Source organism: Oreochromis niloticus, linkage group LG10 (assembly GCF_001858045.2).
Source record: "Oreochromis niloticus isolate F11D_XX linkage group LG10, O_niloticus_UMD_NMBU, whole genome shotgun sequence".
NCBI classification, from domain to species: Eukaryota; Metazoa; Chordata; class Actinopteri; order Cichliformes; family Cichlidae; genus Oreochromis; species Oreochromis niloticus.
Window position 1 is genome coordinate 25,426,566 of NC_031975.2, and position 27,730 is coordinate 25,454,295.

General features: G+C 40.2%; 1 protein-coding gene across 6 annotated transcripts in view; it reads left to right on the forward strand.

Annotated features, from left to right (window-relative positions):
- cadm1a (cell adhesion molecule 1a) overlaps positions 1-27,730 on the forward strand; it is a 455,295-nt gene that overhangs the window by 262,861 nt on the left and 164,704 nt on the right. The gene's annotated exons all lie outside the window — the stretch shown is intronic.

The following is a 27,730-nucleotide window of genomic DNA, read 5'->3' on the forward strand; positions in this document are numbered from 1 at the left end:
AGAAAATCTAAACCTGTTTCAAACTGAGTGTACTTTACCATTAGATTTCATCACACCGTGGCTGTGTCACGTTTTAGGAGCTGTCTCTTTTGACGGGGCTCCTTTGAAGGAAGTAGGAGACTCTACAGAGGATTAGCTAGAGAATCATTAGGAGTTCCACTAGCAGTGACCTGTACGCAGCAGATTTAAGGATACCGAGGACCACAGAAGTTACGCCAGCTGCATCATGAAATTTTAATGGCAAAAAAGGGCACATTTTTGGGTCACGCTACAAAAGAAAAACTTTGTGGCAAAAATGTGTCAGGCAAAAACAGCTAATTGGTATACGGTGGTAAGTCTTCCCACCCCACTGAAAATTTAAAAAAAGATTTATGTTTTTCACTTTTACTTTTAAGAGGAAAAGACATTCGAGCCCTCAGATAGCATTTACCAAGGTCTCAAACTTATCCCATTTAACTCATTGTTTTCTTTGTAAAATCTTTATAAGACTCCTCAAACCTTGTCCCAACAATTATCAGCTGTGGGTGTGGAACTCTGAAATATGATTTTGTCAAAATGATGGCTCAAATGTTGAAAAACAAAATCAGTTTGCTTTTTTTATTTTATAATATAATTAAAAAATTCACAGTGCATGAGACTGGGGGAGGTCAAGTTGAGATATGGAAGCAACAAAACACTTTCTTGGAGAAATGCTCGTGAGAGTGCTCGAAAAGCAAATTTCTAAAAACGTGTTTCATTAAAAAGACCTTCAGTAAGATGTTGTATTCTTTGGAGTGTTGGAGAACTGTTGCACTCTGCAGTAAGACCTCTATAAATATGCCCTTTATGACCTCTCTCGCATTCTCACCACAAAATTCGCAAGTTTCCAAATCAACACCCAAACAAGCCCGGCGCATTTTGGATGAAGTTAAAAAAAAAACAACCTTTTGGCCTTAGTGAATGAAAGCTCACAGGTGCTGATATTTAGGGATAAAAAGGGTGCAAAAATTCATAAAAAAGTACACTTCTCCGATTGCAAGCACGGGGTGGATCGATCAGGTTTTTATGCACAGGGAAGATTTCACAGTTAGAGGAAAGAGGATTTAATTAAATCAGGTAAAAGAAAAGTTTTGGAAAACTATCGAAGATGAAAATGGGATGGCTTCTACACACCGGTATGACCTATTAAAATATCACAAGTGTCACTGGGGCATCAGGTACAGGCAAGCATTTATATGTATCTTCATGGCAATGATATGCATGTCTCATCATCTGCCAGCCAGCAAGCTTATTCGTGCAAACCTTTTGTACTCCGTGATAGTCCCTCTAACCTTGCAATATAAGTCTGCAGCGTGTGTGTGTGTGTGTGTGTGTGTGTGTGTGTGTGTGGTATTCTAATCAAGGGCTGTTTGTTCAGTAGGGTAAAAATGGACATTTGCGGATACAAAGTCATTTCTTAAAAAGGTTTAGCCTGGTAACGTTTGCACATCTTTCATTTTGAAATAATGTTTTTCAAACATAATTGGATGTTTTTATTATCTACAACAATTTCGGCTTCTTTGCTTTTACACACATGTACACATCACACTTTTACCCTGTTTTCAGTGATAATTTTGACTTCAGCCTCGTAATTGATTACTTATCTCGTACTCGTCTCACCTCTCGCTTTTCATGAGTTTGAGCCTCTGTTGTTTTATGCATCAGTCAGAATATAGACAATGTTTTGAGTTGCACTGCCTGTTTTACAGGTTTAGCTCTTAGAAAATCAGCCTTTGATTGAATGTTCTTAGTGGTCCCATTATAATCATAATTATATATTTATTCTTTTTTTTCCAACTGAACGCTTGAATATTTGAATGTTTGAGTTAGGTTCTCTCTGTAATTCTGCTGTTATCTATTCTGTATTTCTGCCTTTGGTGGGATTTGATCAATAGTTTTCTTGTGAACTGCCTGCGTGTGGATGTAACAGATCCAAGACTATTTATGTTTACTAAGATCTGTATTGACTCTGGCCAAGGGGTGGCTTCACTCTCTCCTTCCTTCCTTTCATACAAACTGTTTCTCATATTTACTCCTTCTTCTCTATTTCTGTTACAGCTTGAGTCTTTTTTGGGGTTTCTGAGGTTCCACTCCTTTTAAATGTAAGCAACTTTGAGATTGAACCAGAATTTGTGACAAACAGCAATAATTAGGGATTTTGGCTGGCGTATCCAAAAGATGCTGACAGTTGGTGTATGAAAATATAATAGAAAATGGCTTGTATCTTTGGAAGATGATCGGTAATCTTTCGTTGGAGATTTGGCCATAGTAATTTGCTTAGGTGCACCTTGCTAGTATCAGTTTGGATCTGTTTTGCATTCACAACTGTCTAAATTCTTTGTGGCAAAGATTCAGCGAGGTGCTGGAAGGAGATCAGAAATTTGGGGCCATATTGACATGATAGCATCATGCAGTCAGTGCAGATTTGTCTGCTGTACGTACAAAATTTAAGTTTCCCATTTCACTAAAGACTGGGCTGATGTCTGGTGACTGTGGAGGACATTTGAATAGAGTGAGTTCATTGCGACGTTCAAGAACCTAGTTTGAGATGACTTGAGTTTTGTCATTATCCCTATACAGGTAGACACCAGACGTGGCAGATGGCCCCGCCCCTCCCTGAGCCTGGTTCTGCTGGAGGTTTCTTCCTGTTAAAAGGGAGTTTTTCCTTCCCACTGTCACCAAAGTGCTTGCCCATAGGGGTCATATGATTGTTGGGTTTTTCTCTGTATGTATTATTGTAGGGTCTACCTTAAAGCGCCTTGAGGCGACTGTTGTTGTGATTTGGCGCTGTATAAATAAAATTGAATTGAATTGAATAGACTGATTGTGGCATTTAAACATTAATCAGTTGGTACAGAGTGGCCCAGAGTTTTCCAACAAAACCCCCCACACCATTAGTTGTGCTGAGTGGCATAAAACTACAGTGGTTACCTGTTACACGTGGTCTGAATATGCCTGTGGCTACGTCTTTTACCTCTAAATATTCTTCATTTTAATGCCCTTCACGCAGACAGTTTACAGTTGTCTCTAGGACAAACGGGATTATTATGGGGTGGAATGAGGGGACCAAAATTTGTTCAGGCCTTCGAAAAGGCTTATGGAGGACCTACAGTGATTATTCACCGGTGTATGGGTCAAATCTATGGCATCACACTTAAGGTGGTTTGTTTTTAAGGCTAAAAGGACGTGTTTGCTTTTAAGATACCCACTTTCATTCTCTCTCTTTAAAATACATGCAAAGGGGACTCCAGGTTGATTCAAAGACTGAGGCTTAAATCTTAAAAGATATATTTAAACACTTCACTCACTATTACTGAGCTGGACATGAGAGCATCGTCAACACATAGAGGTGTGAAGAAAGAACGCAGCTAAAATTTGAAAACTTTAATTTCACTTGAACTGAGTTGCCGATGATGATGATGTCCTTGCACATTTTAAGGTAGCTACAGTTTTGTAACTTTATCTCATTTACTTCATGAGTTTAGTTTAAGGTGATTGTTATATCCATTCACAAGACTCATTATTCTTTAAAGTATGCTGGAAATCGCAGCTGCTTGCCTCTCCCAGAAGGTAAGCTTCACAACTGGCTTAAACTGAACTACTCATCGATTAACACATATTCCCATTTCTCATTCCCATTCCATCTTCACACACTCTTCCCTTAGCCTAAATTTGCAATTAAGGTTTCTCTCACAGGTTCTTATTTGCATCTTTTTATTTGTTTTCTGTGCTGTGAAATCTATCAATCCAACTCAGACCCTAGAATAACACCTAGAGGTGTCTCGATCAGCTGCCAAGCAAACTCTCGAGCAGCGGTGCGGTTGGCTTGTGGTGCAAATGAGATCGACCGCAGGACTCTGTGTGATTTTTGCATACTTTCAAAAGCCAAGCTCAAGTTAAATTAGATGTGTCAGCTTGTGTCCAACTCCATGTAGTGAAGAACCTTATTAAAATAAAAGCAGAGCACTCACAGCGGAAAAGCCTGTTTACTTGTTCCTAAATTTCTATCACTGTTTCGGAGATGCTGAGTCCAGTTGCAGTATTAAAGCTAATGAGTATAAGAACTTCAGTACCCATTTTTTTGTGGGCTTTTTGTGTTTACACTCAGTGAAAACTACACTAATCTAATCTGGAAAACCGTAACCGTGAGTATGGAAGTCAAATGCAGAGACAAAGATATTATTTGCTCGTGTTATAAAAATATATGCGTATCACAGTATATGTGCTCTCCAAGATGTCCTTGCACACGTGAGCTCCAGCAGCGCTTTGTGGTTTTTGAATTATGACAAGCACAGTCCCAGTATGATCATAATTGGCTGGATTGGATTATCTGTCAGTTAAGTCTGGGCCCTAAACCAGCCAATTTACTCAATTGTCAAATGGGTCATGTGAAATAGTTTTCTACTGCCATTAAAACAAAAATTATTTCCCCTGAGTCTAGTCCCAAGCACACACACGGCCATCATAGTTGAGGTAGATTGCAGGTTTCGGGAAAAATGTCACCACGAGCCTCATTTCTTCCATCTAAGTTTCTCTGCTGCTGGCACATGTTGGCTCGTGAGACAGGGTGTTGTTACTGCATTTCAAGGACAGCGCTGCATCTGGAGACATCTGTGGCACAGGGAGAAAGTGTGATTGCTGGCAGGTAGCTCTCCAAGGGGGAAGCAATGGATGTTGCTGCTCTCACAAATAAGCCCCTTCAGTCTGGTAGAGTTGAGGACTAAGTGGCTGTTTAGATGTCAAGTTTACATTTGTTCGAGTTGTTGACACTGGTTGGTGGGAAACAGATGGGAGTAATGACAAAAAAAAGAGGAGGCACACATCTACAGGGTTGCTGGATATTAGGCTGCCATTCTTCGTGGCCCTGGTCAATAACTCTGATGGTCACTGAAACTTAAAGCTTGGCTTCAACTCGCATCCGAGTACCTGCGGATGTATGATGTTTCACAATAACTGCAGGCAACTCAGTTTATTAATTGTACTTTAGCACAGAGCCATGCTGTTGGAATACATTAGGAAGCTGGTTTGGTATGGGATTAGTCTTTAATTGTTAATTTGCCCATGCAGTCTTCCTCCAGTTCATCTTCAAAGACTCTTTTTATACCCAGTCATTTGTTGACTGACTTGTTGGTGAGTAACCTCATTAGATGCGACGCTCCAGTAGTTTTTAATTATAAAATTTAAGTAATTGGGGCAAATTTTCTCATTCAAAATAAGAATATACTTTTTAAATAAATCCTCCATGTTTTAAATGATTTGCAAACTTTTTACTTTAGGTGGCCTTTGTTAAAACGGTCTTTTCCTCATTCTTTTCATTAGTTTCGCTGAGAAAGCTGTCAGATAGCTCTCCCAGCTTTAATGTCTGTCTCTGGGGTGTATACAAATGCTCCAGAACTAATTGTTGTATTGACACCAGCAATGATTTTCACACAATGACGACTAACCTCAAGTACATTAAAAGATAGATGAATACTTTTTTGACCCTCATAACTAATTGGTATGTTAATCAACACTGAGAACTATTGACCACTTGGTAATTATCACTTTAAATGTTTGCATATAAACAATGTTTAACATTGAAATATAGTTTTTTTTTATTGTCTAGCGACGGTTATTTACTCAATAATTTTATTAGCTTATGGTGTAATATAGAAACTCCATCCTATTTATTTAGTCATTAGCTCTTAAGTGATCAGTATAATATATGCCCGGACACCTTTGAGCATTCAGCTGATATAAACCATGTAAATGGAATGGGGTCCTGATCTCTGCTGAAATGCACAACAAGCATTATTTGCTGGTGCGTTCAGGCTGTTGCTTCCTTCCTGTCTGCAAACAGAAGACTCCCCAAATGGCCTTGGCAGTTATTTCCTGCTTTGCCAGTTGAAAGCCAGTGATTTCCACAATATATTTGCACACCAAACTCGCTGCATTTTCTGAAGCTGCCAAACAAATTTAAGTGGGGGACGCAGCAAATGTATCCATCAAAAGGGCCCCAAATTTTAGCCCCAAATCATTGCCGATTGATAGCTTTGATAGCTGCTGAAAGACGACTGTGTTTGTGCGAGTTAGGACAAACTTTATGGCGCTACGACTTGGGCTGCCAAGAATTGGTGAAAATGTGAAAGACATTTTCAGTTTTAATGCTTTTATTTTATCCCTGTATCAGCTACACCCAGGAAACAAATGTGACAGGTGTCAGATTTAGACCAGTAGGACGCCAGTGAAATGTCATCTGTGTTTGAGGAAGTCTCTGTGTGTGTTGTACCCAGGGAACGGGATCATGTGATCTGGATGCAGGAGTCAGAAAATGAAACTAAACGGAAATTGTTGAGCAGAAAGCACAGGGATCACAGAAGCTTAATGTTTATCCAATCGACATTGCATTAGAGCATTCGTCTACATTTACAGTGATTAACAGAAAATCTGTCTTTTATGATACATGGCTGAACAATTTTGCCTTTCTTTTTTGGGTGGTCATTTTCTGGGAGTATAAGCTCTAGCACTACAAGTTGGACAGCAATCAATCAGAGGTATTGATTTTGGAGAGCTTCCAGCTGTCATGTTGGATTAATATGGATTAGTCACACTGTGCATCTTAACACTGTAGTTAGTCAGGCGGCTGGTTCAGTATGCTGAATTAAAATAGGGTTTAATAAGCATTTTGTGCCTCCAACATCAATGCATTTAAAATGCTTTGATGTGTTTATCCGGCTTTGCCGTTCTGATTTAGTCCTCGCGATGCTGTGACACGCATGATAATATAATTAACCAATCACAGCTAACTTACAGTACGAAACATGTCATGTGCTTCCAAATTGTGTGAATGAGGGAACTTGTTTTAATCACATTCACGCCAAAGAATTAGGTTTACATCATAATTGTTGACTGACGTGTCTTTTAAGGAATATTATTAGACTATCAGTAAAGCGTCTATATGTTTAAGGTAGCAAAATGAAATGCTACCATGTTAAAAGCATAACATATGGTACATTAATAGTACATCACTTATATGAGGCATTCAGATTGTGAAGAATATGGCTGATAAATTATAGATATGAGAAAAAATATTGATGTGTGTATTTAAAAAGTAGCTGGCTTGCTTGTGTGTGTGTCTTCTTCAACCTTAAATCTGAATGAATTATTGATTATGAAGTGGAAAAAAGTATTTTGCAGCATCATATTTGCTTCACTTCATTTTATATTCTGATTAGTTGGCTGCAGATGTTGGGCACAGCAGCCGCTGCACTCAAATCTACTGTAAGCTTCTGGCTGTCTCTGGTTGTCCTTCAGTGACATGTCTCTCAATGCATAATCAAGCAGTCTTTGGATTGATTGGACCAACCGTCAGCAGCAACAGACCTTCCCACATCACTCTATATGAGTTTTTTAATTAGTAGGGTAACGTTAGATTTGTCTTTTGGAAGCGTTTGCTGCACAGCAGTAACACCTGGCAGTTACGGGGGTGTAAATATTTACTAACAACTCAAATCTTGATGTGCACAACATCGTGTGGTGAAGCTCATATTTAATCACTAATTATAAGTGTAGCAGTATATTACTTGTATTAGGACTCGACTAAGTTTGAACATATGAGCAGCTGTTGTGAAAGGCTCCAGTGGGTTCTCATCACACTGAAGCATATTGACAGTTCACATATGCACCTTCTCTGAGGTTGATCTTGATGTGCGGGTACTATCTTTTCGGGCTTGCCTGCCTCCTTTCTATTGTGTGATTTCAAGAATGTCAGATGAGTAAGCTGCAAGCCTTCAGGACATTCCCAAGGCAAGATTCCAGCACTTGTTGCTTGACTTGTGACAGCAATCCCATGAGAAAGACTTAACTTTCCTCTGCGGAGAGAATACAGATTCCTCAAGTATTATCTAAACTTCAGCACAAACACACACAGATACCTCACCTCAATTTTCCCACACGAGCTGGACATTTACAGTAGTTTATGTTTAAATGAATGCAGCTTCTCGAATGTTTTCTACTGTCGTTTAAGCTCTCGAGTGACAGTGTTTCGTCCCGGGGAGTGCCGGCCAACTGCTCCCACCTCCCCCCCAAAGTCACCTCTCACCCTGCCAAGTCACTGCCTAAACCCCATTATCACAGAAGACCACATTGAAAACACTGCTTCACACAATGCTGTGCTGTAAATTTCAATAGTCTTTTTTAACTTTGCGCATTTCCCTGAGCAGTACAAAATGTTTATGAGATTTTTCTAATAACCCACTTACTCTATAAATTTAACTGGTCAATTGTAATAAAATAAACTTTACTGAACCATCTGCAAGCTAATTGTGATGCCCTTAGAAAGCCTCTTTAATTATAGCGGTCAGTTCCTCGGTTCTTATTCTTCCCTAAACAAAAGAAGCAGGAGTCATATTGTTTTTATCAATTCCTGCAATCTTAATGCTTTTGTAAGTAGCACTTTAAAGCTGTTCAATATTACCCCCTTCCTCCTGTTTTGCAGTGAAAGCCGACGGTAGATTTCCCCCAAATCCAGGATTTTTTCAACTACTGGCAACACGTGCGCATATTCCTCTGACAGCCTCTACAGTACCCTTCTTGATGAAACTGCCTCTCAGCTGAGAAGATATGTGACAGCCTCTGATATGAGTTTGAGTGGTAAATTGAATTAGAGTAGGATGCCAGAATATGCCAGAATGGCAGGTGTACAGTAGTCTCTGTGTGGACAGCCGCGATTGGCAGCATCTGTGACAGTCAGTGTTGCTCATTCTGGCTGCTTCTACACACCGAGTGCCTGCAGTCAACATCTCTTTGTCTACGAGATGAGCATGACCAAAAGAAAAAATTTAACAGCCAGCCAGATGAGCTGAGCCAGATTCACAAAAAAAATTAATTGACTTTTCAAAAAGCTAAATACCAGCCCAACAAAAGTACTTCCACCTAACAGGCACGCTAGCAGAAGCCCATTAGTTTCATATAAATCCAAAACCTTCGCTCAACTCAGCCAAGTTCCACCATCCACAGTCTGTCGGCGGCGAGCTGGCCGCAAGTTACTTGATGGGACTTTTTCAATAGTATGAAATTGCAAATTAAAAATGACCCATTGACTTCAGCTACTCAAACCTGATTAGACCCCAGCAATATTCATTTGGCAGTGCACTGATCACACCACACTTGTATTTATCATTAGCCGCTGAAACGTTGCCCACGTAACCAGTGTTTTCGGTGATTGTTTTGCAGCCGCCATCGTCGTGTACAACAATCAGCCAATCAGAGCTTTGTTTGTGAGGTTAAGGATGGTTATGATATCTTTGAGCTCCAGAGCTATAAAATAACTCAATCTGTGAAAAAAATCCAACAGATTTACAGATTTGTTCCCCACGAAAAACTAAAAAAAACATGCTACAAACAGAAACCAGATAGTTGCAAGAACTGAACTAATACTGAGGCCTGATCGATAAATCAGCAAACATTAGGTCACGATGTCAAATAATTTATTGAACCATACATTCCCCTGTTCAACTTATACTAACAGATCAATATAGAACTATCTACAGTGCCACGATAATGAAAGTTATTGATAAATATCTGTCTCGAGAAAGACTCATCTTCATTCTGGTCTTCAGCTGTCTGCAGTACACTATGGGTTAAATGTATGGGCACTTTTTTTACTTGCCATAAAACCACTTGAGCAGTCCTCCCAACTTGAGCACAACAACAGAACAAACAAGTTTGAACTGACTGAAGCTCAAATCTCTTTACCTTTTTTATCTTTTACCTTCAGCAATAGGTAGTATATAAATGTGGATGTAGCTTCTGAGTCTCAAAAAGTGAACCGAGTAAACCTGCAGGTTTAATAGGGTGACTTTTCACCTGTTAACAGAAAACTGTGAGAATATGAACTTGTCGCTTACTTGAATAAACACTTTCCCATAAAGTTTAACGTCTTATGCATTAAAGTTTTGTTTAATACAACACAATGTTGTAAACAGTCCTAGCCTTTAGTCTCCAGAAGGATGATAAATGTAGGGTATGCTTTAGGGCAGGCCTGCTTTGTCGCATATGAGGGTGCAGCATTCCTCGGTGTCTCAGTCAGATCTGCCTGTTTCTCATCTCATCTAAGAGTGAATGAAGATATGTTTATCTTTTAGACACACACACAGGAGTTGTACGCAGAAGTATTATCTACAAAAATTACCTCTGCATACAATAGATGCACTAAAAGGTTTAGCTACCAGCTCAGAGCCTCATCAACAGAGCTGACGTCAGGGTGGACATGATTTATGAAAAAAGGGGATTTTGGACTTCCACCGTTTGTGTTTGTGCATATCTCCATTTTGGATAACAAAAGAAAGTGAGAAACAATGTGTGAGAGCTTTGTGAGAAAACACAGATGTCTGTCATAAACACCGAGTCAACTGTAGGATCTGTTAAAGAAATACATGTGTTCATTTGTTGTTTCTGTCAGCTTTTTGTTTTCTGCTGTGGTGATTATCTCACAAATGAATCACTGGGCTGTTCATATTCTGGGTGCTTTATTAGTTGGAGTATTGAGAGTTGAAAACAGTGAAAAGCTCCAAGTCATACAAGTCATAAACAGTGCGTAGGAAAGTCGGCTCCAAAGTGCAGCAAGTATCTTGGGTAACAGACTCATATCTGCAGTCACAATGTAACAATATAAGTCTGAATATTAATAATATTTCATATTAATGCATGAATGTATATTTGCTGTGGATGAACCACTTCTGCAAGGAGGCAACATAACATCCGGAGCACAAAGATCTGACTGTCATCTCTTTGCCGTCTTGTGTTTTGCCTGTGTGTGCGTCTTGCTTATCACAGGAAGCAGTACGAACGAACTCTCAGACCTGCTGCTGTTCCCTTGAGATCAAGTATTACCGTGATAAATGCATATCCGTGTTGGACTGCTGGATGATTATTTCTCCATGAGGAAAACCAACCCCCGCTCGCAAAATTTCCCTTTTCCATCTGATATCGGTGCTGTGAGGCTGAAGTGGATTGATCTCACATATGTGCAGAATAAGGCACATATGGCAGAAACAATCAGAGATGAATATGCTGTTAATCCATACTTTTTTGTGTTCAGTCTCAACATTAAATGTATGAGGTGGCCGTTTACTGGTGCTCATCCTTTACAGACAACACACTCTGTTCAAGCGACTGTTGGCCGTTCCTTTTTAGCTGTCGCTGAAACTGTAGAGCTGGAATTTATCACCTGAACAGCTTTAAACAAAGCTGCGAAAACTGCCAAATTGCCCGTGCTTATGCCACCTGGTTAAACATCTAATACTATTGCAACTCCTAACAGCCCAAGACAAATTGGATCTTTGAAGCGTCACAGGGTATGTGTCATACTCCCTGCCTGCTCCCTTGATCTGCTACAATATATTGCACCATGCATTCTTGTTTAATTTATCACAGACTGTCATATGAGTCATGTTGGCTCATCATTGTTGTCCAAGCACACCCTCACCATATTGCATGAAGTAGGCCATATATGCTTGGGGAATTCTCTCAATCGGCTTACTGGAGGTCTGCACCAGTTAAGTTATCTTCAGAGTGGAGCATATGCTTCCTTTTTTTCTGTGATCCTGCAGTGTGAGAGGCACATCTGGCAGTGCAGTCATCTCAACAGTAATTTGCCTCGCAATATGGTGTTCACGGGCTGGTTAGGACCACGTCTATTTATTATTTTTTTTCTGACATTCCTATTATTATCTCGCCCGATTTTCATTTTATCGCCAGTTTGGAAAATGATCGACTTGTCAGTCGTGTTGCCAAATTAAAATGTAAAAAATGCCCTTTTCGTACGTGTTCTCATTCTACGCCAAGGGACGTGAACACCGGCTGAAAGTGAGCGCGGGAAATGTTTTGGCTTATTTAAGTAGTGGTTCAAAGCTATATACTTTTTGCACTTAGTGCCAAGAGGTGCCACAGGGCAAAATGTCAACGAGCTCATTAGCCTTACTCGGAGTACGGATGTAGATATCATCCCTCTTCAAAGGGACCGCTGGGTTGTGAAGAACCTACCATTTCACTGTTCTTTTTAGGTCATTCTATCAGTCCACTGTGAAAGGATATCAGAAGTGACCACTGTCCCCAAATTTTAAAGGCAAGCGCTTTACTTACTTGAATGTCTTCTCTGAATTACCTTCTGACACTCTCAGTTGAAGCAAGTAAAAGGGCAGTCAGGGATTCGTGCCTGCCTTCAGTGCTCCTGCCATTGTAGAGAGTGTGAGGTGTCCATTGATCATGCTCTTTAATTAACTCACACAAATAATATTTCTCCTGCTATCCCCACCGCCGCTGTTAACCGCCCAGCTGCAGATGACTCACTGTGTCATTTTGAGCGACCGACCGCTGCAATATCAGCTAACCTTTTCTTCATAATCGCTGCTTTGTAGCTGAATGTCATACCTGTAACCTTCATTTGAACATGGCTACTTACAGCAAAAGCTGACAATTAAAGATTCTGCTTTGGATCGGAGCCAACTACCTCATCTCCAGATGCGATGTCTCGGGGACAGTTTGGACAGGGGTCGACCCACCGGATGAATAATTTATGGCTACTTAATCTGTATGTGATTAAAAAAAATTTCATCACTTACTTACTGAATTTGGCTTTGATTTGTTGTGCTCTTTGCCATATTGACTGAGTTACTGCACATAAAAGATGCAGAACAATGGGGCTGGAAATGAGGGAAATGCAAGCAAGCGCTGCACTGATACATCACTGGACAAATTAGGGTGCAGAATTTATGTTTAAAACTTCTCGGGAACTTGGCATTACTTCATTGATTTCAGCATTCAAGTGAGGAACTTTTCGCTTCGATGGTTTTCATTTCCTACAGTACAAGTAGAACAAAAATAGACTCCAAATTGCTTCATAATTTATTTAGACTGTAAAAACAGCCCTCATTTCCCAGAGCTTTCCCTGTGCTGGTTTTGTCCCTCTCGAATGCATACCATTGTTCTCTATAGAGAATCCACTGCAGACTCATACTTGTTTAGCTTTTTTTCCCCTCTTTACTTGAAAATTGTCCAATAAAAGCCAAATAACAAAACCATTCTTAAAATACACTTTAATTATAGATTGAAAATCTGTAGTTGAGTTCACAAACACATCAAAATATCATTTGTGGTAATGATTGCGGACAGGAAGGTCAGGATATTGCTTCGGCTCAACTTCTAAAGCGGTTGGCTTTTTTTCTTTGCGCGTGTGGCTTGCAGTGCTCCCTCCTCCTGCAGTCTGGGGAATTGCTGCCACCTTCAAGTGCAGCAAATCCTCAGACGTAAGTGTGTTAAGCCCCGTGCGCTTTGCCGAGGGTGGAAATGAAGACAGGCTACCCCTATGAAGAATGATGGCTCCTTCAAGAGGCAGCTGTCCTATTTTAAGCAGGCAACACTCAGCACAATGTGCTGTCTGTCTCTGCCTTTCCCTCCCTCTGTTTCCTTTTGGTCTTCTTTCTCTTTCTCTCTATCTCCATCTCTGGCATAGCGAGGAAGGACCTTTGAGATTGGGGTAAATAAAAGTCTCAGGAAGTGAGCAGAGCCTCAAAGTCTGTGGGAAGATTATGTGTAGTCCCCCTCAAACATCTTCAAGGATGGAAATGTTATTGATGCATGTTAAGTCCTCTGGGGCTTTCACTCAAAGGACATTTGGGGCCTTTCATCCTTGACATGAAGGTGGAGGGAAACATTATTGAGGCTCCAAAACATGACAGAGGTTTCTCCTTTCAGTGGGAGGCTTGAAAGAGAAGAGTCATCTTTCTTCACCCTTTGAGAGAGAAACCTCATAATTGGCTGAAATGGCTGCTCTTTTCTTTATGCCCACTTCTTGAGGTAATTGGTATTTATGAACTATTTATGGCCCATCTTTGCTAGTTTCAGCCCCACACAAAGTAGAAATATATATTTTTGGACCGAGGAAAATTTTTCCCCCTCCTGCTTTTCTTTCCCTAGAAGAAAATTGTCTATTTTTGTTTGGACCATTTTACATAATATAAATTCAGCGGAGATATGGTTTGTTGCACTTATTTAACCGTCTGAGGAGGACCGAGGGGTTGTTGTTAGTTTGTGGTTTTGACCCAGACTGCCATCCCATCTGTGATGGTGATTTGAGCAATGTAGACGGTGTTTCTGCCAATAAAAAATGTTATCATGCTGTTAAACCACATAGGCTATAAAGATAAATCAGCTAGTGTTTATGGATCTGTCCAGCAAGGAGCTCCCTCAGCCCAAAATACGGCCCATACCTTTTTCTTTTAGGATGGGAACTTTCAGAAGATACATAGTTGAAGTACAGTATTGTGTAAAAGTCTTGAGTCGGGTTTTATTTCTTTAGATTTTACTTCCAATGTTTTAAAATGATCTTGAGCAACAGTTCTCTTTCTGACAGTCTTTCAAAGTTTTTTTTCTTTGAACATTGGCACAAACTTACCCATGAACCATTCATACATGGAAAAGTCACCTAACTCAAGGGATCAAGCAGTATTGCATCTACACGTAACAGACAACAAAGAACCAGCAGCCTGTTGTAAAAACAAGTTAATCTATGAAAAATGCCAAAGACAATACGGTTTGACACACATAAAATAGGACTTTTAAACCAACAATGTGATTCCCAAAAAGGTATAAAGATGTGACAAAGGACCTGGGCCTGAAGTTGACCCATCTACTGTTCACTGAAGCCTCATCAGAAATGTTTTCAGTGGAAGTGTGTCTCCAACAAAGCCATTGTTGGGGAAGGAAAACAGGGAAAACATGCTGAGATGTGCCAAATTACACAAGAAACTTACAATTTTCACTGAAACTCTGAGGCAACAAGTGTTAGGGAATGATCAGCAAAATTTGGGCTGCATTCATCCAGTGCTGTTGGGGAACTTGTAAAAAAATTGGTGAATTTATAAATCAGGTAATATTAACATGTCATCATGTGACTGATTGGCAGCAACTTCATTTTTCAGCATGACAGTCAGTCATGGATTGACCTCCCCAGAGCTAGGACCTCAACAGGCAGACTTGAGGTTTGCATAGTGACAGAACAGAAGTCAACAAAGTGAAGACAGTCAAGTCAGTCTGCTGAAAATAGTCAAAACTACCCAAATAGAGGATCAGTGCTTTGCAGTATTATTCACTCAGTCTATCACTTTATCCTAAATACAATCTAATGTCTGTGGTATCTCTTTATTTGGCACAATCAGCCGAATGACTGAGTGAACTGTTTCGTCTTTTAGGGGATTTTCCATCAAAGTGTTAAAATTGAGCATTATAGTGTCAGAGCCACCAACAAGGTGTTTCCCCCTGAACACCTCTTAAATGTCGCTTTCTCTCCTACAATTTTACTTCCGCTTCACACCAACGAACAAACATGAGATCAGTAATTTGAAGAGTTTCACGACAAAGCGGTCATGTGCTTGGTAAGCAGGACAGTATGTCTGTAAAGTCCACGCAAGCGATGCAAAATGAAATTATCCCATCTTTGTCAGCCAATGGTGGGAGCAAAATTGCGTGTACTTTGCGAGCTATGTGTTTCCCTTTGTTCTGGCGCCCATAGAGTTCAGGCTTATCTTCCGGCTTTCTATCCTTTTTTATTATTCTGTTTATCCTACTGTACAGCTATATCCACATTCTGAGTGACTGAGCTAATTGTTCCTGCTCATGCATTCTCTGCAGATTCAATTATACGCCACTCTGGGCATCCTGAAAAAAAATGAGGGTGGGAAAAGATGGATGTTAGCTGAATGTGTGGGAGAGTGAAAAATGAAAAGGTAAAAACCAAAAAAAAGAGGAAGCTTCAGAAGGTCATAGATAAGAGAGGAAAGTTGAGAGAGAGAAAAAGGGAGGATGATAGAAAACTAGAAGCAGCAGGGATAAATTAGAGAGGGGAATAAGAGCAGTCCCTTGAGTCATATATTTATGTAAGGGGAAAATCAGCTCACTGGAGTGTACACTGTAATGGCACCCCTCTGTATAATGATTGGCGCTGACCTCCCAAATAAGAGGATTACTTTGTGCCTGAGCTGGCCAGAAATAATGGACCTCACCTTAGCTTAGCTGCAGTTTGACACAGCAGAAAATAGGTTGGGAAATAAGAATACCTCAGCAGCAAGGGGCCTGCCTGGACCTCATTCATCTGCATCAACATTGTGTCAAATTGGACATGCATTCCTGTGTATGCGCCAGGTTCATGAACAGATGGCGTAAATGTACTGCTTCTGGACCCCCGTGGGCTCGTAAACTACTGTAGCAGACATCATGGAAATAAGGTGCTGCAAAGTGTAAAGTGTTGCAGTAATTTATTTCTTTTCCCATTTAACAAGCAGCGGAATGAGCTACAGTTTCTGTTATTTACATGGTACGTTGTCTGCAGGAAATGAGCTGTTGTTATTGTAGCTTTCGGTCAGACGGTGACAGGGCAAGTCTTCTGCTCGGAAGAATATTGTGGCTCAGCAGTGAATGTTGTGGCTAATGTCTGACTGCAGGGCATGCTCTCCTTTTGTGTGCTCTGAACCAGCAGGATTAAAGCATCCATCTTGCTCTCCCACTTCCCCTAATGGTATTAGGAAAAGGGTGGATAGGTTTCAGTATTCCGTTAAGGAATATCTGATATGGGGACTGGCCGATTCAATTAAGTAAAAAGCAAGGTAGGAGGGAATGAGCACTGCTGTAATAGCCTTTGAGCTGCATAGCTCAAAGTGGTGCCTGTTAATCTGGAAAAATACTGCGTTACTACCTCCCGCTTACAAAAACACATATATTATATGCCCATTACAAAAGGACTTGTCATTCAGCGATATAAAAGTGAATAGAAACCACAAATCAGACTAGACACATGGGATTCCACCTTTCATGCAGTGACTGGTGGGGCAGGCTTCAGGCCAGGACAAGCTGCCTCATCCTGGATCTGAAATAGGATGCTGCAGTGATAGGCAGACATAATGAATGGGCTTTTGCAGACTTTAATATATGATGTCACGTATATAAATCAAATTGTAATAAGAATTAGGGGACGGTGCTTTGGTGCTCTCAAAGAAAATACCACAAAGTAATCCAGATCCAGAAAAGGAAAAAAAGGAAGTGCTACAAGGCTCTAAAGGCTTATCCAACTGGTGCTGATAACTAGGGTGAACACAAGTTCAATATTTTAAAAAAGAGGTCTGCTGAGGCACTCTGCTTAGGATAAAATCATACAACAAATTTATTCTTGAAAGGATTTCAGCAAGCAAAACAGACCGATACGTATCGACTCCAAGTCTTCATTGGGGTTCAGCTTTAATCCAGATCCAGATGTCCTTCTGGAGAATGTCTTGATTTAAGATGCGTAGAAACAATATAATAAACAGCTCTTTCTTTTATTTGCCTCCAGTTATGCACATAGTGGTAAAACTAGTGGAAAGTTTGCATTTATGTGCTCTTATAGAACAAATAAATGAGCAGCACATCATTAAGTATCAAACCGCTCAATGCTTACGCTCTTTACCATTTAATATCAAAAGCTGTAGTCGCATCCATCTCCAAAACTGTAATCTGGATTTCCTCTTTTCACTGACGCGAGTCATAAAAAAACATTTTTTTGTCTTTATTTTGGATGGATATCAAAACAATGCATCAGAAATGTCTGTAATAACAGGCTGCCTTATGGTGGCATATGCAAAATATGCAACACTTATTTTCAGTGTCTTTTGTTACATTCACAGTTTGCAGGCTGGGAACAAGCTGCATGTTTTCTTACATTGTAAGTCTACAAAATAATAGAGCGAACAAAACCATTTTTTTCACACGGTGGAAGCTGACAGTAGCATTTATGAGCTCCACAGTATTCTGGTAACAAAAAACCCCAATGTTATGTTTGGGGCTGCTTTGTCACACCCTGTCGAAACACATAAGTTTGAGCAGGTTTAACATCAGGAATAGGTTTTATTCCAACCCTCAGGTATGAGAAGTCAGCGTCCTCCATACCAAAGCATCTGACAACTTTGATTCTAACTTGATTGATTAATATACTAATAAGGTTACATTTTTTTAACCGTCTAAGAAAAAGAGCCTTAAATTAGAAGGAGAACATTTTGACCAAAAGCCAGAGTTTACCTGACATCTTCGGCGCTGTTACGCTCGAATGCCTCCAAATAGATTTCTAATGCATTACAGTATCTCTTAAGACTTTCATAGTGCATGGGGAGCAGGAAACCCAAATCAGTTTCTTGACTTCCTCCACTTCATACAGCTCAGTGGTTAAGTTATCACACTGCCGTTTGGTGGTCTTCACACCACAAAGTCCCAGTGCTGTCTGGAGCCACTGGGTTTCGATTACCACAAATCCATTCCACTCATTTAAAATTAATGGCCGTGGACCTCCTCTGACCCCAGAGATAAGCAAGGGCAAGTCTTTTTCTTTAGAACACCTTGAGGATTAGATTTTGCTCTCCGCATCAATCCATCAGGAGATATTACTTGGTTATGGTAATATTTTGGTGGTGACTAGAAAATTACTTCTTCAGTTTTGAATCATTCTTCTGCTTAAATTTGTTTAAGCATTTTTAATCTGTCCTTATAGATGTTGGACTTTGGAATTCAAAGTCTTTACAAATTTTTGTTGGCTCTTGGTTTTGTTTTGTAAGATTGCTTCACATGTCTTGGTATATTGTCAAAATGCATTTTCAGTTTGTAGTGCTTTGGAGGGCACTACACAGAAGGGCGTATCAAATGTCAGGGTCAGCCTTGATCTGTGATAGACTAGTGACCTATCCAGCCCCACTGCAACCACAATAAGATAGAGACCCTAAAATAATAGAGAGAAAACCCTGGCAGTAAGACATCCCCCTTTGAGCAAGCATTTGGTGACTGTGGGAAGAAAAAACTCCCTTTTAGCAGGAAGAAGCTTCTGGCAGAATCAGGCTTAGGGAAGGGGGAGCCATCTGCCATTCTGACCACTTGCATTTGTGCATCTGTGACACTTATTCTCTCCCAGTATGTTAAAATAGTTACCATTCAATTTACATTCATTTGAGAGAAGATGATGATGAAGCTGTTGGGAACCAAGTCAAGAGCACGCACCAGAGTTTAGATTTTTCATTGACAGTTCTCCCTCAGATGCCTTTGGACCCTCCTTTGTACCCCATTGTAGGAATACAGTGGTCCCTCGTTTATCGCGAGAGTTACGTTCTAAAAATAACCCGCGAAGTAGCTAACTTTATTTTTTACAATTATTATAGATGTTTTACGGCTGTAAAACCCCTCACTGCACACTTTATACACTTTTCTCTGACAGGCATGAACTTTTTGGGGCGATCGTGGCTCAAGAGTTGGCAGTTTGTCTTGTAATCGGAAAGCTGCCGGTTCGAGCCCCGGCTCGGACAGTCTCGGTCGTTGTGTCCTTGGGCAAGACACTTCACCCGTTGCCTACTGCTGGTGGTCAGAGGGCCCGGTGGCGCCAGTGTCCGGCAGCCTCGCCTCTGTCAGTGCGCCCCAGGGAAACTGTGGCTACAATGTAGCTTGCCATCACAAGTGTGTGAATGGGTGGATGACTGGTTGTGTAAAGCGCTTTGTGAAAATGGTAAATGGCCTGTATTTGTATAGTGCTTTACTTAGTCCCTATGGACCCCACTTTTCTCTCTTGTTTAAACACTCAAAGTTCAAACCTTCATAGAAAAAAAAGTCTACAGCCAATCAGAACGCAGAACACAATGCGCTGTAAAAAAAAAAAAAAAAGCATGCAAAATTGCACAAAAAAAATCTGCGAAACAGCAAGACCGCGAAAGGTGAACCACGTTATAGTCAGGGACCACTGTACTCTGACCTGATGCACTGCTTTCAGGTTTCTAAGCTGCAGCTCTTTTACTGAAACCTTCTTTTTGAACTCCAAGTCATACTTTGAGAGACAGCTCTAATCACCAGTGATAATCCTTGGCACAGAGTTGGGACTGCTTGACACAGAAGTTGATGATGTGATCTAAAACAAGTTCTCTCAGCAGATCCAACCCCTCATAGAATAACTTCAGCCTTTGGCATTCAGTCCCAAACGCATTGGCAACTGTATCAATTCTTTGTTGACAAAAGAACGGTTCTTGAAATTCAAGTGTAGGTACCTGGCATGAAAAGGCAAGGGTTAATGTAACATTAGAAAGCTATAGTTTTCAGCAACTTGCAATTACATCATACTCTCAGTGTGAATCACCTGCGCTATATTATTATCCATTTTATGGCAGCTGGGTGGATATTGAGACAATAGCAGCTCTCATGAAATGAAGCTTATCCACATTTGAGCGCTGCTTTTGTCCTACATTCCCAGTGCTAAGTGTACACAATTTACCAGATGGTACTGTAAACACACACTTCACAATGTAAAATTTCTCTCATAAAAAGGGCCCTTGATGCATAATGTTACACTCTTAAACACTAAGCTGTATTACTCTTCCTCATTTTTCTGGCTGCTCTTATCGTTCATGAAAATGCAGGCCTATCTATTCAAAGTCATACGATGCACAAGGCTGCGCATTCATCCACCACCCATGACTTGGTGAATGGCGAGAAAGCATAAGGATTGGGGGGAGTTGGGGACATTACCCTAGGCTTCCTTTTTTCCCCCCTACACCCTGAGGACACAGCCATTGGTAGTGGAGGGAGGGAGGTTTCTCAGCCTTATCAGCAGGACAGCACCCAGTGCTCTAATCACCAGGTCCCAGAGACAGCCGGAGGTAAAGGGTGAGTGGATGGATGAGCAACATCCAAGGAGAGAAAAAAAAGGGTGGAAGGAGAGAAGGGAAGGGGAGAAAAAAAAGCTATGTTTATACCTCTTAGGTTACAGCAAATGACAGCTGCTTTCCAGTTCAATGCATAACTGAGTAGAAATCCTTTTGGTGAGAAGAGACAAGTGCAGATTTTGTCCCACAGCACAATGTCAGCAGTGAAATATAGACACTTTGCAGTTGCATCACAAGTCTCTTTGCAAAGATTGCAGGTGCCATCTTGAAAGCATTACAAAAAGAAGGGCCCTAAAAAGATGACTGCTGTATGAGTCAACGTCAATTAAATCATGTTAGTTTGAGTTTATAATCTTTGCCTGCCATCGACTCTTACTTTCCTTACTTGTATGTGAGACAGACAGCCTGTGGGTTATTTTAGAGGTTGTGTTCCAAATGGGGTGAACAGGGTATGAAATTGCAAACCAAGATGTCCAGGTTGATAAATGGCTTTTCAGAGACCTAGGCAATGCACGGTGTCCTGTAAGGTGTAGTGCATTTGACAGTTATCTGTCGCTGTCAGTCCACTTCCATCATTGTATCTGTTTATCTTAGCACCATTCTGCTCAGAGTCAAGTGTTGGCATGATATGTCTTGTCTTGTTGCTAGCTTATGGATGTGTGAGCGGATCTGCGGTGCTGGATTTTCGTGTTTCAAGTGATTATTTGAACCGGATGAATTGAGAGTCACGCAATGCAGCACACGTTGTGAAACAGCAAATGAATTTGCCCTGTGAGAAACTTTTCGTGAAAAGGACGCTATCTTTGAATGTGGTATTCAGTTAATTAATCTGTCCTTGGAGTCTAAATTGAACACAGACAAAAGCCCAGCTTCCGGGCTTACTGCTATTGTACAATCTCTGATGGAGTTGCCGCTGAGACTGTACAAAAGCTACAAACCTATACTGTATATCTGAACTGATGTGTATGCCACTGTGTGAACAAGTACTCTAAATTAAGTCTTCAGTAACTGTTTGTAACTGGCCTTCAGATTAAGTCATAGAAGTGCGATATGGTCCCTCTATATCTATAAGATAGTATAATATCTTTCAAGCTTCCAAAACTGATAGAAATCACAGTTTTCAGTTTAAACTCTGGTCACATTTTGACACATAAGCAGTTTGGTTGCGTTTGGGATTGTGGTTTGGGTTTGTTAAGCACTCCTTGGAGAACGAGAATATTCTCCTGCAATTCTTAATTTTGATTGTTCATTAGTATTTTTTTCTGTCTCTTGCTTCTTGTGGATTGGCTGTGGAGGAAATGTTGTTTTTGAACCATGAATTTGACAGCCCATTGCATGGATTTGGATCAAGGTCTTGTCTTTTCTTCAAGCTCCTATCTCCCTTTGATGCAAAAGTTTAGTTGTATTTCAGACGTCATGGTTTTCTTTTAACCAAGGCTTTGGGGACCGTACCATATCTGGGCACTCACTGAGCCCTAGAACCTCTTTCACCCTGAGTGAGAATCACACCCCAGACCAAAACAAGTTAAAATATTGTATAATTACAGTGCTATCATAGAAAGAGTCAAAGAAACCATGACTATCAGTATTGACTGGGGCGCAGGTCATGAAGACCTCAAATGGAAGGGAAGTGGTCATGGAGATTGAATGGCAGTGTATCTGTTTAAAACAAATGTAAAACTTTGACTTGCAGCCCTACAACACTTCTGAAGGACAAAATTAAGTAATATTCTTCAGTTTTACTTCATCAGCAGAATTCCTTCTGGTAGCATACTTTGCCAAGTCTCACTGAGTTTGAAATGCAATAAGGAAGTGCTATAGGCAGTAAATTACACTTTAATATTTTATCAAAAAGCTTTGAAGGCACTCGAACCAAGGTGTGGTTGCAACCCCTAAACTCATTGTGATAGAGCACATAGTGTTCCATTCTCCACACTTGATTTAGTGCTGTGACTGGTTTAAAAGAAAGACAATAGGATTGGTGGTATTGATAATTAGTTTTTAATGTGGCACACTCATCATGTCCAATTTCATGCCCCTTAGGCAGCTGATCGCAGATTTAATCAACACATTATTGCTTGCTATACTGACTGGAGGGAGGGTTTCTGCCTGTATGTGTGTGTGTGTATGTGTTTAGATGGTGGTAGGAGTGTGAAGGGGATAGAGCATTAGTATGTTTGTGTGATTGAGGAGCGAGCGAGGGAGGTTGTCAGCATGTGCATCCATCCCAGCAACGTCCCTCTTTGATAGACATTGAATGTGTGTTCCAGGCCATTAACCAAGAGCCACGTTTGAAGATGACGGGGTTGGAAGCTTGCGGTTGTGCTGTGTCGAAGGAAACTGTTGTTATTTTGTTTCCAGTGAACAGTAGAGTGTCCAGGCCTCCCTCACTTGGTGAATGCAGATAAAAGCCTGGCTGTTACAGTTTTGGTTTTTAGGGTTTTTTTAGACTACTCTTATAACACCTAGGATTTTATCTTTTGCTTGCTTTACAACTGCAGCATACAGTGTATATACGTTATATGGTATCTTTTTTTAGAGGCACCCACATTGTGTATTCTGCATTAAAAAAAAAAAAATCTGCTATGGCAACAATTGTATTTTTTTTCTTTTGATTATGAAATTGTGATATCAGTTTTTTTGGGCAGTTGATCAGATGTATGGACAAACTAAAATATGTTAGTGTGGAATATACTGTGACATTTTTGTGAGATTATTAAAGATATCACGGATTTAATTCCTAAAGATCCTGGTGATACTTCACCCTTTTTCCTGACATTGTCAGGTTTTTCCCCCCTGACCATCCTATTAGAACGCTCCTTGTTACATTCCATAAATTGGTCTACAGCATGAGGGGAGTAGCACTTAAAGGGTCCCGGTAAAACTAAGAGTCAGAAAGACAGATTCTTGACAGAATTTTGATTACCGTAAATAGTCAGTTAAGCCAGTAAACTCATCAAAAACTGAAACAAAAGAACAGCAAATCCCCAACATTGGTCAAGAAAAATGGCTGAATTTAAAGATCACCCCTGTAGCTCACAACTTTGCCAAACTGGTGTTGGAGAGGTCTTTTCTGGAGTTAAAGGTCTAGAGTTAGACCTTTTAACATGGCACACCCACTGAGAAGTCAGAGTCGGATATATATCCATGCTAAAGCCAGCTACTGTTTGACCAGTAACATGCCAGTGATGGTAACTGATAGGCTGGTGGTGGGAAATGAAGATACTGACCACTGGATGACCTGTGGACTTGGTTAAACATTAGTTATCTAAGGCTAGTGACTTGTTGCAGGTGACTTCAATACTACAGCGATGCTAATTACATTAGCTAAAAAAAGTGACAGGTGCTCTTCTTCTTTTGTATTCGATCGGCAGAATAAAAACAAATGTGGCACAGTTCTGCCATCAGCTGTCATTTGTGTTTCCACATGGTCGTATGTGCCATGTCTATTTTACATTTTTACATAGAATTTAGTTTTCAAGTTTTAAACTTGAAACTCTTCTCACCCTCAACTGGTCACGGCACATTGCTGCCACTCCCTAAACCTGCTTCTGCTGGAGCCTTCTTCAGATGGGAGTTTTTCTTTCCCACTCTTGCCAAGTGCTTCCTCAAAGGTGGTCGATGTTTGTTTGGGTTTCTCTCTATTATTGTAGGGTCTTCCTCTCAATATATAAAGCAGCTTGAGGGGACAGTTGTTATTGTTATGTTGTGCTGTATTGGAAAAACAAAAGAAAAATATTTGATGATTGTGCTTATTCAATGGATACTTGACTAGTCATTTTCCACCTCTGGCCTGTCAGTTATTAGGACTTCTCATTGGTAACATTAGTAACTGGCTTTAGCAAAGATACTGCCTCTTTTCAACACTTCCTCGTCTTCTCAGTAGCATAATTTTGGACCATGTTGCTGCTCCATATTTTAGAGTCATAACACTCTTGGTGACTAATTTACTTGTCAGTTTGATGAGAGAAAATATCAGGTTAGTCTAGTATTCAAAATGTCAATTCATTGAGAAAATACATTTTACAACTACCTGCAACTAAGATTGGTGCTGCAACTGCAGCTAGTGGTATCTTAGCATGCTACAAACAATGTTAACTGGTTATATTATTAGAATGTAAATAATTAGCTTAACCAACTAGTGATAGTAGCTGTGTTTTCCTAAAAACATTAGGAGTCTGTAGGCCTGTAAAATGTAGAAAGTAGTCACAATGAAAACCCTACATTTGATTGAAAATAATATAAAGAAAAATATGTTAAAAATTGAAAAATGTTAAATCGTTTTTGTATTTTATTTTGATGAGCAGAACTATAAAAAAAATCACTTCTGTGTGACAGCTGCTGGCGTTATCTGTGATAAGAATTTCAAAAGTTCCTCTTGACCACCACTCTCTGCAAGCAGACCATAATAAGTTGTCAGGCTGCACAGTGAGTACAGAGAAAGGGGAAGAGGCAGAAAATCAGACAACTGGAGCCAGAAAGAGTAGTGGCAGTGTTTATCTTGAACTACTTAACTCCCTGGCTCTGAGTCAAATGTAGAGAGAGACATTGGGAGATAGTGGAGGCCTTCATTAAATGCAGCTCAGGCCCTGGTGAAACCCTGGTTAATGTCCCTATCATCTCTGGAGTGGTCCAGCATCCAGCTCTCTGTCCAAATGACTCATGTTTAATGCATCTGTGCAGCGCTTGTCATTTAACCTCACCTCCGGAGGTTGTGGGTTGAGGTGGGACGGCGAAGGCTCCCGCAAGGCCCACAAGGGGCAAAGCGCCATGCAGTTATTCTTTACCCGCTCTCCATTTGCTTAACATGGGGAGAGCTGCTCCATGTCTCCCCTATTGCTGGGTAATGTCCCCAGAACTAACCCCCACCCCGTCACACTGCATGAACCTGAACTCAAGGGTGGTCTGGCTTGAATATATGGCTCTCTGAAGAACTCTGTAACTCCCGTCCTAGTGTGCTGAATGTTTAAACAGGACACACCTGAGACTTTAACTTAGCAGTCAGCTCTTCTGCTGGACCATGCATAGCGTTGGTTAAACACTTTGATAAAAGCTACCAATGACGAGTTTTTACTACCAATTTTACTACTTTATGCAATTTATTACGCCGTTGCATGACACATCTTACTCCCTTTGATTTTTTTTCATGGCATAAAAAATTTTAAGCTTACAAATAAACCTGTCCAGATATTTACAGTCCACAAAAAGACTCACCAACTTACATCTTTACCACCAGCAAAGCTGTGTAACAGGATATAAGAGAGTTGATTTTGTTTTTGAGCATTTTCCTCTTATTTTCCCTGCTTACATGCAAAGACAGGCTCTCCTTCTAAACACTCCTTCTCTCTCACTTGCACACACCCACTCAATCTCTGCCTCGCTTTCTTGATCTGGATAATGGTAATTAGAATATCACCATGATTGAAATTTGGCAAAAGTTGAAGAGGAAATAGGTTTTCTAATCAAAAGCTGCCTCATAGCTGGAATCCTGATGCTTACTTGGCTGAAAAATGTTCCTCAACGATGGGGGCCTAAACGGATGCCAGACTGTATACTGATGGCCAACTCTGCTCTTTTCTACCGATGTCCCCGTTGAGGCTGATATAGCTGATCATGCTGGTTTACATTTATTTATTTTAAAAGTGGGTGTTTTTCTCTCATCTTTGAACTGGCCCACCATAAGTGACATATTTATTTTCTTAGCTGAATGAGAGTAATAGCCTTTATTATAAAATTACGTTTTTGGCACAGTCTTTGGCGGTTAAAAAGTACATACATTAAAAATACATGCATATACGCATAAATAAACGTACTGCAATACAGCAAAAGTATTAAGCCACCCTTCTTTTTGGAAAAAGGAAAAATGCATGCAAAACTGTATTGAAAGGTGCAAACATACAGTGAAACACAGTATATAAGGCAAAATCAGAGTTTTTACAATTGTAACAAGCTCGAAAGTCAATATTTGATGTGACACCTTTATTCTTCAACACAGCCTGAATTCTCTTAGCCAAGCTTTCGTTTCTTTAAATAGTTTTCAGGAATAGTTCTACAAGTTTCTTAAAGGACATTCAAAGCTCTTCTTTGGATGTTGCTGTATTTTTAGTGTTCCATCATTGTCTTGCTGAAGAATTAATCCATTGCCAATCAGACACTTTCAAAGTGGTATTATATGATGGATAAAACCTAATGGTTCTTTTCTGTGTTCATAGTTGCATGAATTTTTACAAACTCCCCAGCACCACTGGCTGAAATGCAAGCCCAAACCTCGGCCATGCTTTGCAGATGGCTGTGGGCACTCACTGATGTACTTCTCTCCTGACCTCGTCCTTCATTTCTGTATTGGCAATGATTTGAACCAACAAATTCAGATTCATTACTCCATACGACTGATTTTAGTCCAGTTCTTGTGTAATTTGGCATACCTCTACCTTTTCTCCCTGTTTCCTTTGGTTAAGAATCGCTTCTTGAAAACCATCCTTGCACTGAGGTTTCAGTGAGCAGTAGTTGGATTAAGTGAAGGTCCAGATGTATCTCTCAGGTTCTGTGTCGGGTCTTCATTTGATTTTTTTCTTTAATTTCTTAAGGACATGACTTTCAGGTTTGTAAGCTGTGTTTTTTTTAGGCTTGCTAATTCTTCTTTTACATCTACTTATCTAACTTTTTCCCGTGCACACCGATACCAGGTTTTCAGCTTATAACTCTTCAGGAATCACCTTGTTGTTGCAAAAATACAATTTTATGCCTGTCAAACTGTGTTACCTTTGCCATTTTCCATACATTCAATTGAGGACATTGTTGTTATTTCAAATTATTTGAGGAAATGTCTGTTATTTACAGGCACAGCACTGGTTGGGTGCATTTTTAATGTTTGAGTGACCATTAAAAATACAAGAAAGCCTGATTCCTTGGAAGTGAAATATAAAGAAACAGGGGTCTCAAACATGCACTGTAGTAGATCTAGCTTTTATGAGAATCTCTTTTTCTCTCCATAGAACAAAAAATAAGAACCTAGC